An 11,488-nucleotide genomic window follows, 5' to 3' on the forward strand; every position below is an offset into this window, starting at 1 on the left:
TTTTCTCTAATGGAAGTTCATCCTCCAATCCACCTTAATCATTGACATTCAATGGAGTGGATTGGGGAATGAACTTCCGCATTCAAAGATCCTGCAGCTACCATCTTAATGGAAAATCATTAAGTTGTGATTCCTTGAATGCATAGGTGATTGGAATCGCTGTCTCCTTTATAGGAAAACATTTAATAGAGTAGGATTTCATCATAACCTTGACCCACCCTGTTGCCTTACATTGGTACATCATTTGTGTTGCGGTTCAAGGGAGCTAAAGATTCTTCTTCGTCAAAGGAGATCTTCATCAACGTGCTTAATGGGGTTCATCTACTTATCTATAAGTTATTAGAGTCCAGAGAATCCTTGTGATCATTCCTTTTGTAGGATTGGGTCAAAGGTACTTCTCACCCCTTTCAATTCCTTACAGGAGGCCTCCGACGGGAGTGTACGTGGGGGTGTTGTGTGTTGACCATTGCTGTGGAGAGCATAAACTTAGGTCCTTGTGTAGGTCCTTAACCTATGTGGTCTAAAACTTGGGTGATGTGTGTTGACCCTTGCTCATGTGAGCATAAACTAAAAGGTTCCTTGTGTGGATCCTTGGCCTGTGTGGCCTAAAACTTGGGTATTGTGTGTTGACCCTTGCTCCTGTGTGGGGGCAGAAACTTGTGTCGTGGAGACATGTTAGAGTCAGCCTAGAGTAGGTTATACTGGTTTGAGGTGAACCTGATTTGAAACCTCCGTTAGTGAGATCCAATACACTCAAGGGTTGAGTGCGTTTGCCGGAAGTGGAGTAGACAAGTAGTCGAACCACTATAAAAATAACTGTGCTTGAGATTGTCATTTACTTCAATTACTTACGTGATTTCTCTGAATGTTCTCATATCCCTTGCATACATAATTATTTGGAACAGAGTAGAATCACATCTCGCACACAGTCACATCTATCATAAACTATAGTATGCATCTTGTTTATCATTTGAATGAGTTTTGTGATTGGATCCTTTAATTGGCTTGAAAGCCATTAGAGTTATTTTGAAGAAATCCTGATACTTGCATATTTATTCAAGATAGGGTTGATAAGTTTTAAATTATCATAAAACATTAAAAAGTCCTATTCACCCCCCTCTAGGACATATTGGCATATTCCAACTTCAACTTAAGCGGTCATTACTGCAATTTCATGAGCGACCGCATGATTGTGGATAATTCCTTGATAAAGCGTCTGTAATACCCTGCCATGCCCAGAAAACTTCGAACCTTAGTGATTGTAGTAGGCTGCTCCCACTTAGATAATACTTCCACCTTGGTCGGATCAACTATTATTCCTTTCGCCTTCACTATATGTCCCAGGAACTTCACTTCCTCTTCTCAGAACTCGTACTTGGTCAGCTTGGCGTACAACTGATTCTCTTTCAAGGTGTTCAAGACTGTGCACAGGTGCTATTCGTGCTCTTCTCAACTCCTTAAGTAGACCAAGATATCGTCAATGAACACAATTATGAACTGGTCTAAGTATGACATGAATACCCGATTCATCAAGTTCATAAATATGGTCGGGGCATTGGTGAGGCTGAAAGACATAACCAAGAACTCGTAGTGCCCATAGCGAGTTCTAAATGCCATCTTAGGGATATCCTCATCCCTGATCCTCGACTGATGGTACCCTGATCGTAGATTTATCTTGGAAAAGTATCTGGCATCCTTAAGCTGATCGAACAGATCGTCGATGCGCGGTAGGGGGCATCTGTTCTTTATCGTCACATCGTTCAGTCTTCTATAATCTATACAAAGAGGCATTGACCCATCCTTCTTTTTCACGAAGAGGACTGGCACTCCCCAGGGAGAAAATCTTGGGCGGATGAAGCCTTGGGTTAGTAACTCATCAATCTGACTCCTCAGCTCCTCCATCTCGCAAGGAGGCATGCGAAACAGAGGCAGTGACATGGGGGCGGTTCTTGGCTTGAGATCAATACAAAAATCCACTGCTCGCCGAGGGGGTAGTCCTAGTATTTCTTGAAATACCTCATGAAAGACTCGCACCACCGGCATCGGCTGATGGTGGCCTCTACTTTTTAGGTTCGCTTAAAGCCTACAAGCACTCAAACATCTTGGGCCTACCCCTCTCCTTTAGAGTGAAGAAGGCCTGCCCGGGGACAGATATAGTAACTGTCTTGTCACAACAGTCTATAATTGCTCGTACCAATGTAAGTCAATCCATCCCAAGGAGGAAGCCAAACTAGCTGACAGGCATGACGATCAGGTCTACAGTTACTTCACGATTTGTGAGAGTTATGGGACATGCTCTGCATACTTTGTCTGTTTCTACGAATTTACCCGTAGGGGATGTTATGACTAGGGGGCATGCATTCGAGTTGTGTTCAATTCTAGTCTAGATGCGATAACAGAATCGATGAAAGACATAGTTGCATTAGAATCAACTAGAGAGAGCATAGGGGTATCGTTGATGTGAGCGGAACCGTGAATGGTCTGTTGAGATCCTTTTCGACCTCCGTAGCGGCGACTGCAAACATTCGAGTTGGGGGAATCCTCTGCTAAGCCAGGGGTCCCTGTATGGGCTACTGGGCCTGAGCACTACCCTGGCTACTACTTGGTTCTATTGGGGACAGTTTGCTGGTAGTGGAATGCCCTCATCTCTCATCCTCTTGTAGCAGTTCCGGGCAGTGTGGTTTCCTCTACCGTAGTAATTGCAGTTCTTGCTAGGGGCATGGGCGGAGCACTCGCAGGTAGCAACCTGAACCTTCTCTCTGGGACAAGAAGAGTGGGTGGAGCCTGTCTTAGTCTGCCTGGGGGGCATGACCTGATAGTCCTCTCGAAGTCCTTCTCAACCGTCATCGCCTTGTCCACCAATTCTGGGAAGTCCGCAAAATCCCATGCACACAACCGCAATTGTATACCTAGCTTGAGTTACTCCTTGAACTTTTATAACTTATACTCTGCATCCTCGAGGGCCTTGGGCACATATCGGGAGAGCACATCGAACCGCGCCTCATACAGGGCGACAGTCATGCTTCCCTGGTCCAGCTTAAAAAACTGCACGATCTTCTCATTCTTACATGATCGCGGGAAAGACTTCCCCAGGAACTTCGTCCTCAAGCCTGCCCACGTCTAAGTGTCCCCAGATGACATGCTTTGTTGTATGCCTTACCACCAATTCTCAGCCTCTCCTTCCAACAGATACGTGGCCAGGTTGACCATTTGGGTGTCTGAGCACTCCAATGGCCTCATCATCTTGCCAATCCTTGTCAACCAATGGTCTACCTGTACTGGGTCGGGTGCTCCCCCGAAGGTCGGTGGTCGAAGCCTTTGAAAGCGATCGAATATGTCAGCACCCTAAACCTCTTCATCACGCAATGTTGCCCCACGATTTTGATCTTTAAGGGTTTCCATCATGAGGGTGTGTGCGGCCTGCTGCTACTGTATAAAGGCAGCCTGCTGTTGCTGCATGGTCGCCTCCATATGTGCGAAGGTTGCGAAATCTGCGGCACTCGTCTCTGAGTCAGCAGATACGTCGACGGAAGGCATCCTCTACTCAACATACTGCAGAGGTATCCCTGATCGAATGACCTCGGGAGGAGGAGTGCCTCCTCCAACCTCAGACTTCATTTCCCGGTCTGCCACTCCAGGCGGGAGCCTTGTTGTGTATATGGGGGTATGCTTTCGCTGACCCTCTGTCGGTGGAAGGGGCTGTATATTATTCGTATAGGCCTGCTGTGATCATAACACGGGCAGCATGGCTCCCTGTGAGGTCAGAATTTCATGGTTCAAGTATTAGGAAAAAGCAATTTTAGTCAAATAACGAAGCAACCCAAGGCTTAGAGGTCTGTTATCCTACTTTTAGCACCTTTTCCAATCCAATCTCTTAAATTCACCTTGCAACACAAACATGAGTAAAATAAGACATTAAAGAGTATCATATTCATAAAACCAAGATATAAATGGGGGAAAATATGTAATATTTGACCCTCGACACAATCCCCAACCAGCATTTTGCTAGTCACAAGCAAAGTATGCATGAAATAAACCTCAATGCTCAATTTCCAAAACCTGTTATAGAAAACAATTCTTTGTACACTCAAGTATGAATTGGTAGAATTAAGATATAAAAGTGAGATTTTGAGATCCTAGGGCCAAATCACATAAGCAACCAATCAAGTAAATTCTTTGTCCATTAAATTAAAGCATAGCTTGCATATTAAGTTTTTCAATGTACTAAGTGAAAATCAAAGTATTTCCTATATGAATACTATCAATTTATCATGTTAGTCATGCTCATCGTTTCAAGATCAGTTTAAAACTCAAGTACTAATTCCGAACTTATCCCCTTCTCATTTTTTTCCTGTTTTTTATTTTATATTGACGTTCAATTTTTATTCATTCATTTTATTTTTGCATTCTTTTCCAAAATTTTCATTCTTTTCATTCTTTTTCATGATACATGACCTTTGTTGTTGATCTCCTTTTTTTTATTTTTTTAAACTAGTTCTTTTCTTCTTTTAAAGTGGGTAAAATTCTTCAGACTCGATTCTCACCATCTATCAATCATTCACATGCTAACAATCAGAACTTCTAGTATGTCTTACAGATGATAAATTGAATGTGTTATGTGATTTAGATTAATATGATATTCAAACTTCTTCTTAATCAATTGGGCGCAAGAACTCAAGTGATAAATTATTTAAATGATCAAACTCCAACAATCCAAAATTCAATCATACTCAAAGCATTTTTAAGGATACAACTCATCGCTTCCCAAATAGATTTCAACTTGAAACATTAAAAAATTTCAAAAATTTTGCTCAAAACTGAGAAAACACTGATTACTTTACCTAATCCCCCATCCCCAACCTAAAAATCTACATTGTCCTCAATGTAAAAGAAATAAGCCTATAATACAAAAGAGGCAATGAAAAGAAAAGGGAAGTGCAAGAAAGGTGATACTTGGAGAAGGAATTTTGAGGCTTTTCCAATGATCTCAGTGTGAAGATGGGTTTAATCGATATCCATTCACTTTGAAAATATTATCACTGTTTAGATTCTGAATCTCGAAGCCCCATGAGGATTGACATTAGTAATTGTAAAAGGACTAGTCCAACGAGATCGGAGTTTACCCGAAAAAAGATGTAACCAAGAATTATACAAAAGGACCTTCTGACCTGGTGTGAATGATTTTCGAAGAATGTGTTAGTCATGAAACACCTTCATCTTATCCTTGTAAATTCTCGAGTTCTCATATGCATCATTCCAGATTTCTTCAAGTTCATTCAGCTGAAGTTTGCACAGTGAGCCGGCGTTATCCAAATTGAAGTTCAAAATTTTAATAGCCTAGTAGACCCAATGTTCCAACTCCACAAGCAAGTGAGAAGCTTTCCCATAGATAAGTTTAAAGGGAGATATTCCAATTAGGGTTGTAAATGTAGTACAGTATGCCATAAAGCATCAATCAAGTAGATTGACCAATCCTTATAGTTAGGGTTAACCATTTTTTTCAAAATATGTTTAATTTTCCTATTGGAAATCTCAACTTGCCCACTTGTTTGTAAGTGGTATGGAGTGCTCACTTTGTGGTAGATGTCATATTTTTTCATTAAGTTCACAAATAGCCTATTACAAAAGTGTGAACCTCCATCACTAATGATGGCTCGAGGCATTCCGAACGAGAAAGGATGTTATCTTTTAAGAATTTAATAATCATTTGATGATCATTATTCTGGCATAGAATTGTTTCGACCCATTTAGTTACATAGTTTACTGCGAGCAATAGATATAAATTTTTGAAAGATTGAGGAAATGGTCCCATGAAATCGATGCCCCAGTAATTAAATGCTTCTATGATCAGAATAGGGTTCAAAGGCATCATATTTCTATGGGACAATGCTCCCAATTTATGATAACGCTCACAAGCTTTACAAAACTCATGAGTGTCCTTGAACATAATGTGCCAGTAAAAGCTACATTGCAAAACTTGGATGTGGTCTTTTTTAGTAAAAAAGTGACCACCACGGGCCTGAGAATGACATAAAGAGATGACACTTTAGTGTTTATTATCTAGCACACATCTCCTTAAGATTTAGTCTGGGCAATATTTAATCAAATATGGATCATCCCAGAAGAATTTGCATACCTCAGTGAAGAATTTTTTCTTATCTTGCACAGTCCAATGTGTTGGCGTGAAACCTGTAGCAAGATAATTAGCGATATCTGCAAACCAACGTGAATGGGATACTTTAAACAATTGTTCGCTAGGGAGCATGTCATTTATATGTGTCATCTCCAGTGAATCAAAGAGATCAAGGCGGAAAAGATGGTTAGCCACTACATTCTCTACTCCCTTTTTATCTTTTATTTCTAAATCAAATTCTTGGAGTAGGAGGATTTATCTTATCAAGTGGGGCTTAACATCATTCTTAGAAAGAAGATACTTGAGTGCCGTATGATTAGTGTATATGATGATCTTGAATCTAATCAAGTAGAACCTAAATTTATCCAAAGTGAACACTATGTCTAAGAGTTCCTTTTTTGTAGTAGGGTAGTTTACTTGGGCGGGATTTAGAGTTCTACTTGTGTAATGAATAACATACGGCTTCTTTTCTTTTCTCTGGCCTAAAATTGCCCTAAGAGCATAGTCAGACGCGTTGCACATAATTTGAAAAGGGATGCTCCAATCGGGTAGCTGCATGATAGGTGTGGTTGTTAACATGCCCTTGAGCTTAGTGAATGCTTCCTGACATTGCTCATTCCACTCATATGGTATGTCTGTTTGAAGTAGACTGCATAAAGAATGAGAGAGATGACTAAAGTCCTTTATGAATCTTCTATAAAATCTGGCGTGTACTAAGAAGGATCACATGTCTCGTAAGTTCTTTAGTGGAGGTAAGTTAGAGATAAGATCAATCTTAGCCTTATCTACCTCAATTCCTTTGGACGAGATGATGTGTCCAAGGATAATTCCCTTACGAACCATGAAATGACACTTCTCCCAATTTAGTACCAAATTCTTTTCCTCACATTACTTCAGCATACGTTTAAGATTCTCCAAATAATCACTAAAGGATGGACCAAAGATAGAGAAGTTGTCCATGAAGACCGCTAAATATTACCTCACCATGTCAGAAAAAATACTCATCATGTATCGCTGAAAAGTGGCAGGGGCATTGCACAGTCCGAACGACATCCTTTGATAAGCACAGGTGCCAAAGAGACATGTGAATGTGGTCTTTTCCTAATCTTTAAGGGTTATCTCTATCTAGTTGTAGCCTGAATACCCGTCAATGAAGCAATAGTATAAGTGACTAGCTAGCCTTTCAACATTTTGATCAATGAAGGGCAAAGGAAAGGGGTCCTTCCTCATGACGATATTCAACTTTCTGCAGTCAATACACATTCTCCAACCAATAGTGACTTTAATTGGCACTAGTTCATTGTTAGCATTGGCTATAATGGTGATTCCAGACATTTTACAAACCACCTGAGTTGGACTCACCCATTGGCTATCAGATATAGGGTATATGATACCCGCATCCAATAGCCTAAGAATCTCAACCTTAAACACTTCCTTCATGTTTGGATTTAATTTACGTGATGGTTATAAGGAGGTCTTCGCATTATTCTCTAGATAAATGCAGTGAGTATAAATTAAAGGATCAATTCCCTTGAAATTCGTAATCGACCAAGGGCTCCTTTGTGCTCAATGAGAGTAGAGATAAGCGTACTCTCTTATATCTACTCAAGGTGGGAAGAAATCACCACCGGGTATGTCTCATCTTGACCTAAATAGACATATTTTAATTCAGATGGTAAAGGTTTTAGGTCAAGTTTCGATGACTTGAGGTTAGACGGTAGAGGTACTACATCGGTTTGGGGCAATTCTTCAAATTGTTGCCTCTACTGGTTAAGTTCAAGTACCGGCACAGTATCAAGTATAACACCCATCTCCCTAATCATATCATCATTTAAATCATGGGAGTGGACCAAGCACATATCTAGAGGGTCAGACGATATGGTTAGAAGTGTTCTATCTTGCACGAAAGAATCAATCAAGTAAATATCATGGGCATCGTCATCATCCTCTACCTGCTTACTCATATTGAAAAAATATTGAACTCTAATGTCATATTCCCAAAAGATAAATTCATAACTCCATTCCTACAGATTAGGATAGTTTAAAGTTCTGGTTCTATCTAATGTGAAGCATCGCTAGGTCTATTAGTCCCATCTACATTTAGGTTATTAGGCTTTTCAGCCCTTACCGGAATAGATTTGTTAATTATCTTCTCACTCATAAGAGTGGTGATAGACTTAGCTCGCTCCATTAGATTTGAAGAGCTTAATTCACTAACCTTATATTGCGGTTTAGGATTGGGGATAGGTTGGGCTAGAAGCATCCCTTTCTCCATAACCGCAATGCATGAGTCTATCTTTTGTATAGCCTTTGTAAGTTCTTGTAAGGCTTGAAGAGTACTTTGCTGGATGAGCTCTTGAGGATTTGGAACTAATTCCTCTTGAGGTTTCCCTTGATTTAAGAATTAATTAGGGATTCCTTAAGGTGTAATAGATTATCCATTCCTCCAATTGAAGTTTGGATGATTTCTCCGACTGGAGTTGTATGTGTTTGAAGTGAGTCCTTTTTAAGGGCCTTAAGTAGTTGTTTATGGCATTTGATTGCTCATTCAATATTATCGGGCAATTTTTAGTTGTATAAATGTTGCAAGCACAAATACTACAAACAACTTCCTTATCCTTATCCTTCCTAAGTTTCATGGCCTCGAGGCCTCCAACGTGAGATTGGCCACTTTAGCATTGATATCATCTTCCTCTTTTAAAAGATATATTCCACCTTTCTCCTTTGATTGAGTAAGCTTAGACGTGATGCTTGTTCTTAGGGGGGTGTCCCATAATTATGCGCTTTCAGTAAGTTTATCAAAATAATCCCACACTTCACCGATATCTTGGTTCAGGAATTCCCCATTGCACGTCGTTTCAACAAATTGGTGCATGGAAGATGTCAGTCCTTAATGGAAAAAATTAGTTATACGTTACGTTTCAAAACCATGTTGTGGGCATGAACTGACAAGATCCTTGACCCACTCCCAACATTAGAAGAATTTTCATCTTTCCTTTGGGCAAAGTTCATGATTGACCTTTTGATAATGTTCATTTATGATATGGGAAGAATTTCTTGTCTTACCCTGCATGGGCAGATTGAGGATCATCAGGCGAAGAATTGATGTGAAGACTCTATTCATTGGTACTACTCAGTAAAGGCATTGTATCATCAAGGGTTGACAACTCAGATGGTAGCCTCCACTGGGTGGTTTCAAATCCTAGAGTCCTCTCGAGCAACTTGTTCATCTCCCTAACCATATTATAATTTAAATTAGGGGAGTGGTCTAAACATGCCTCACAAGGGTTGGAAGGGTCGATTGAAAGGGGCTCATCCTCCACATTTAAATCAGACATGTCAAATGGGTGGAGTAAATCATTATGGCCGACAACTTCTTATACTTCTTAATCATTGACCTTGACCAAACTTGAGATCGATTCCAGAGGAATTTGGGCTGTAAACTCATAACCGTCATCGCATTGCCCATCATCTTCCAATTCAGTGCAGTTCACAAGTGGGATGGGATCACTTTTCTCACCTTCTGTTTCTAGGTTGGGTTAAGGCTCGAATAAACTAGCTTCTTCCTCCTCATTGAAGCCAAGTGTGTCATGTGGGTGAAGTGTGTCAATATCATTATATTTGAAGGATACCTATGTTTGTTGATCATCGCTTTGGATAGTCATCGAGATTGCTTCTTCAGGAAATTAAACTGTATGCTCATTAACAAAATCTAACTCCTTATTCTCAATTTCAGTATGTTCCACAATCGCAACACATGAACCTATATTTTGTATATCTTTTATATGTTCTTATAATGCTTGAAGTATGTTTAGCTGGATGAGTACTAGATTATGTGTGAAATTCTGAAGTGAATTCTCTTGGATTGTTTCTGTTTGGATCTCAAAGGTAAGAGATCCAAGAGGATAGTCACTATAATCGATTGTTGGTTCATCTCTCCAATGTTAATGCTTCCACTGATCATGGTCATATGGGTCAGATGTGGGAGAGTTTGGTGGTTTTTAATACGTGTTATCACCTATAATATAATCTCGTGTTGTTTTCTTCTTGCCTAATGGGTGATAATTGTGTTCACTCCAATAATCATTTATTAATTTCTTAAACCGTGGAGTGTAATTTTTCTCCCGCCAATGCTCGCATAGGGACTTCTTAACCAATGGGGCATTATATTTTGGCCGATTCTCAATGATGGTTTCAGAAAAGTTTTGAGACAGGTTGTTTCCTAACATAATCATTTTACAGCCCTTAACAATATCTTTCACTTTCTATAACTACCTCAGCATACTGATGTTCTCATTCTTACATATACATGGTGAAACCCAACTTCTGAAAAAAAAATAAAATCTACAGCAATATGGACAGTAAGTAGAGGGAAGAAGTTACTAAAAGAGAAGACTATAATTGAAGATCCTACAAGATCAAAAAACAATGTTAGTTCCTAAAAAAAGCTAAAGAAAAAATTCCTAAAAATAAAATTCTAAAATTAGAAAGTTCTAAAACCCTTTGATTAGAAAAATTCAAAAAATAAGAAAAATCTAGCCTAGAACAAAAATTAAACTTAGAAAGGAAACTAGATGAAATGAAACAAAGAAGAGATCTAGAAAAGATAAGAGGTAAGGTTGGAACAAAATTACGGAATAAAAGTTGTTATGTTAGAATCCTACAAAACAGAAAACAAAGTTAGTTTCTAAAAACAAAGTAAAAAAATCCTAACCTAAAAATAAAATAGAAAGTTAACCCTAATCTTAGCGTAATTCTAAAACTAATTAAATTCTGAAAAACGCAACCATTAGAACCCAACAATGGCGCCAAAAACTTATTCACAACCCCAAGTGTAGGGTCGTGAAATAATCTTAGTAAGACCGAGGTCGTATACACAGGGACTGAACTTGTACATTTCTGAATTTAACTAGAATTAAAACTAGGAGAAGATATCTAGAATAAAGTGAATAATTGTGATTAAGGTGAAAACTATCAATTAAAAGGAACTAGGGTGCTAAGGATCCACTTGTTGCTTCTTAGGATGCTACCTTGCTTGATTCAGGAAATGTAACTAAAGTTAGAGTCCTATCATATCCAATTGGAAAAGAGAGATAATTGAATCTCTAAACTTCTCATGAACCAAATCTCAACGGATGAGAATTGTGAGGATTGGAAGTGATTCCATCATCCAACCATGCTAAGGAGACAATGGAAAAAATAGGATATATCAATCCCACAACCAATCATAGGAGAATTATTAAGATTATGAAGGATTCCATCACCCTATGTCACGCCCCAAACTCAGAAACCGGGCTGACAAAATTCCTAATCGTCGAATCCAGCGCTGACAGCCTCCATAGTACCCCATTCTTG

At 39.3% G+C, this 11,488-nt stretch overlaps 1 non-coding gene across 1 annotated transcript; it reads left to right on the forward strand.

Moving 5' to 3' along the window:
• The first annotated feature begins 9,057 nt into the window (after positions 1-9,057).
• Positions 9,058-9,163, forward strand: LOC131252340 (small nucleolar RNA R71). Its single transcript, XR_009174367.1, has one exon. It is a non-coding gene; the product is annotated as a small nucleolar RNA R71 (small nucleolar RNA).
• The last annotated feature ends 2,325 nt before the right edge of the window (positions 9,164-11,488 follow it).

The sequence above is a fragment of the Magnolia sinica genome, chromosome 7 (genome assembly GCF_029962835.1).
Source record: "Magnolia sinica isolate HGM2019 chromosome 7, MsV1, whole genome shotgun sequence".
Taxonomy (NCBI): domain Eukaryota; kingdom Viridiplantae; phylum Streptophyta; class Magnoliopsida; order Magnoliales; family Magnoliaceae; genus Magnolia; species Magnolia sinica.